General features: G+C 46.5%; 1 non-coding gene across 1 annotated transcript; it reads left to right on the top strand.

The window, feature by feature from the left end:
• The first annotated feature begins 3,376 nt into the window (after positions 1–3,376).
• Trnai-aau (transfer RNA isoleucine (anticodon AAU)) lies at positions 3,377–3,448 on the top strand. Its single transcript has one exon. It is a non-coding gene; the product is annotated as a tRNA-Ile (tRNA).
• The last annotated feature ends 673 nt before the right edge of the window (positions 3,449–4,121 follow it).

Genomic DNA, 4,121 nt, shown 5'->3' with positions numbered 1-4,121 from the left:
ATGACATAAAAGTGAAGTACGTGACGAGTGTGACGTTAGGAAAACATTAATCATCATGGAGAGATTCTGTATGGGACCACCCAACCCAAACGAGTACTGTGTGACGTGCTACCAGGCAGGTATCCACCGAGGTAGCCGGCTAGATTAGTCGGTAGAGCGTCAGACTCTTAATCCCAGGGTCGTGGGTTCGAGCCAGACGCTGGGCGGAACGGGATTTTGTTCCGCTGCAGGTGTAAATTACCGTTTTTCTGATTAACGAGATTTAATGGAAATAGCAACTTTAAACTTTGCCTACGCCTCTGTCAGTCGCAAGGAAACTGTATTTCAAGGTGAAGGTGATTTTGTAGACATGTGTGAAAGACATGTTCTGAAATGCAAGTGTTGTGGTTTGGAGAGCACATCGGTTACGTGTCAGATGTGTAGCCTAGCAGTAATTTGTCGCCATAGCTGCAAATATTAGCCGGTAATATGAAGTGTTGTCAGCTAAAGTCTGATGATGCAGACGACCGTAAGGACGAAGTACTCAAGAGTACCGCTAGGCCGCGCCTCTTTAGCTCAGTGGTAGAGCACTGGTCTAATAAACCAGGAGTTGTAAGTTCCATCCTCACAGGACAAAGATGAATTTTGGAAATCAGTTGCGCGTCGTGGCCGTATAGCAAACCGCCGCCGCCGCCGCCGCTTCTGCAGAAGTAGCAAATGGCCATCGTAGCAAATGCGGCGAGGGACGCCCTGCCTTCGATTCCGAATGCACAAAGTGTGTGGTCTTGTTTCTCAGTCTATATTTGGTCGGTCACGTCAGAGGTTGAATGTAACGAATGGGTGGGAAAGAGCAAGGGGCAGCGGCTGTGTAGAACGAAAACACAAATCCTCAGGGGTGTGAGCGTTTCGAGATGAGTTGTATACATGTAAATGTTGGTCGTCAGTGACCGTGTGGCCTAATGGATAAGGCGTCGGACTTCGGATCTGAAGATTACAGGTTCGAATGCTGTCACGCTTATGTTTTTCCAGTTCTGAAAAAGAAACATAACGTTTGAATGTAGCAATTGAGCAGTACGAAACCGTCTGAATGTTGCTGTTGACCATTTTTTGCTTGGAGATGCTCTTGAGCTTGAAACACACACAACAAGACCGGTGTTAACTAGCGAAATGGTCGGCAGAGTGCCGACACAGCGAGTTTTGACTATCACTTGCACATCTAAAACAACGTCGGAAAGTAACTCGTTCGGCTTTTGAGTCACATAAAGTATGTGTGTTAATTTTGACGCCACTAGCTCTGCATGTTGTCATGCAATTTCTTTACCTCTCAGAAATGATTATGACATAAAAGTGAAGTACGTGACGAGTGTGACTTTAGGAAAACATTAGGCATCATGGAGAGATTCTGTATGGGACCACCCAACCCAAACGAGTACTGTGTGACGTGCTACCCGGCAGGTATCCACCGAGGTAGCCGGCTAGCTCAGTCGGTAGAGCGTCAGACCCTTAATCCCAGGGTCGTGGGTTCGAGCCAGACGCTGGGCGGAACGGAATTTTGTTCCACTGCAGGTGTAAATTATCGTTTTACTGATTAACGAGATTTAATGGAAATAGCAACTTTAAACTTTGCCTACGTCTCTGTCAGTCGCAAGGAAACTGTATTTGAAGGTGAAGGTGATTTTGTAGACATGTGTGAAAGACATGTTCTGAAATGCAAGTGTTGTTGTTTGGAGAGCACATCGGTTACGTGTCAGATGTGTAGCCAAGCAGTAATTTGTCGCCATAGCTGCAAATATTAGCCGATAATATGAATTGTTGTCAGCTAAAGTCTGATGATGCAGACGACCGTAAGGACGAAGTACCCAAGCGTACCGCTAGGCCGTGCTTCTTTAGCTCAGTGGTAGAGTACTGGTATAATAAACCAGGGGTCGTAAGTTCCATCCTCACAGGAGAAAGATGAATTTTGGAAATCAGTTGCGCGTCGTGGCCGTATAGCAAACAGTCACCTGTGATGACGAACAATTAGCGACAGGCGTCTTTTTAAGAATTATTCTCAGATGTGATTAAGGCGACTGGCGCAGATAAAGCATTTGCCTAAGCGGTACAGCATCAGGTGGGACGAGGCAGTCTGAATTACATTTTATAGATGTATTTCTCACATATCTCAGAGCCTCTCGCGATATTCGTCGTCGTCGTCGTCGTCGTCGTCGCCGCCGCCGCTTCTGCAGAAGTAGCAAATGGCCATCGTAGCAAATGCGGCGAGGGACGCCCTGCCTTCGATTCCGAATGCACAAAGTGTGTGGTCTTGTTTCTCAGTCTATATTTGGTCGGTCACGTCAGAGGTTGAATGTAACGAATGGGTGGGAAAGAGCAAGGGGCAGCGGCTGTGTAGAACGAAAACACAAATCCTCAGGGGTGTGAGCGTTTCGAGATGAGTTGTATACATGTAAATGTTGGTCGTCAGTGACCTTGTGGCCTAATGGATAAGGCGTCGGACTTCGGATCTGAAGATTACAGGTTCGAATGCTGTCACGCTTATGTTTTTCCAGTTCTGAAAAAGAAACATAACGTTTTAATGTAGCAATTGAGCAGTACGAAACCGTCTGAATGTTGCTGTTGACCATTTTTTGCTTGGAGATGCTCTTGAGCTTGAAACACACACAACAAGACCGGTGTTAACTAGCGAAATGGTCGGCAGAGTGCCGACACAGCGAGTTTTGACTATCACTTGCACATCTAAAACAACGTCGGAAAGTAACTCGTTCGGCTTTTGAGTCACATAAAGTATGTGTGTTAATTTTGACGCCACTAGCTCTGCATGTTGTCATGCAATTTCTTTACCTCTCAGAAATGATTATGACATAAAAGTGAAGTACGTGACGAGTGTGACTTTAGGAAAACATTAGGCATCATGGAGAGATTCTGTATGGGACCACCCAACCCAAACGAGTACTGTGTGACGTGCTACCCGGCAGGTATCCACCGAGGTAGCCGGCTAGCTCAGTCGGTAGAGCGTCAGACTCTTAATCCCAGGGTCGTGGGTTCGAGCCAGACGCTGGGCGGAACGGAATTTTGTTCCACTGCAGGTGTAAATTATCGTTTTACTGATTAACGAGATTTAATGGAAATAGCAAGTTTAAACTTTGCCTACGTCTCTGTCAGTCGCAAGGAAACTGTATTTGAAGGTGAAGGTGATTTTGTAGACATGTGTGAAAGACATGTTCTGAGAGCCAAGTGTTGTTGTTTGGAGAGCACATCGGTTACGTGTCAGATGTGTAGCCAAGCAGTAATTTGTCGCCATAGCTGCAAATATTAGCCGGTAATATGAAGTGTTGTCAGCTAAAGTCTGATGATGCAGACGACCGTAAGGACGAAGTACCCAAGAGTACCGCTACGCCGCGTCTCTTTAGCTCAGTGGTAGAGCACTGGTCTAATAAACCAGGGGTCGTAAGTTCCATTCTCACAGGAGAAAGATTAATTTTGGAAATCAGTTGCGCGTCGTGGCCGTATAGCAAACAGTACCTGTGATGACGAACAATTAGCGACAGGCGTTTTTTTAAGAATTACTCTCAGATGTGATTAAGGCGAATGGCGCAGATAAAGCATTTGCCAAAGCGGTACAGCATAAGGTGGGACGAGGCAGTCTGAATTACATTTTATAGATGTATTTCTCACATATCTCAGAGCCTCTCGCGATATTCGTCGTCGTCGTCGTCGTCGTCGTCGTCGTCGTCGTCGCCGCCGCCGCCGCCGCCGCTTCTGCAGAAGTAGCAAATGGCCATCGTAGAAAATGCGGCGAGGGACGCCCTGCCTTCGATTCCGAATGCACAAAGTGTGTGGTCTTGTTTCTCAGTCTATATTTGGTCGGTCACGTCAGAGGTTGAATGTAACGAATGGGTGGGAAAGAGCAAGGGGCAGCGGCTGTGTAGAACGAAAACACAAATCCTCAGGGGTGTGAGCGTTTCGAGATGAGTCGTATACATGTAAATGTTGGTCGTCAGTGACCGTGTGGCCTAATGGATAAGGCGTCGGACTTCGTATCTGAAGATTACAGGTTCGAATGCTGTCACGCTTGTGTTTTCCAGTTCTGAAAAAGAAACATACCGTTTTAATGTAGCAATTGAGCAGTACGAAACCGTCTGAAT

This window comes from Schistocerca gregaria, unplaced genomic scaffold, assembly GCF_023897955.1.
Source record: "Schistocerca gregaria isolate iqSchGreg1 unplaced genomic scaffold, iqSchGreg1.2 ptg000178l, whole genome shotgun sequence".
NCBI lineage: Eukaryota > Metazoa > Arthropoda > Insecta > Orthoptera > Acrididae > Schistocerca > Schistocerca gregaria.
This window is presented reverse-complemented; position numbering and strand designations above follow the sequence as displayed.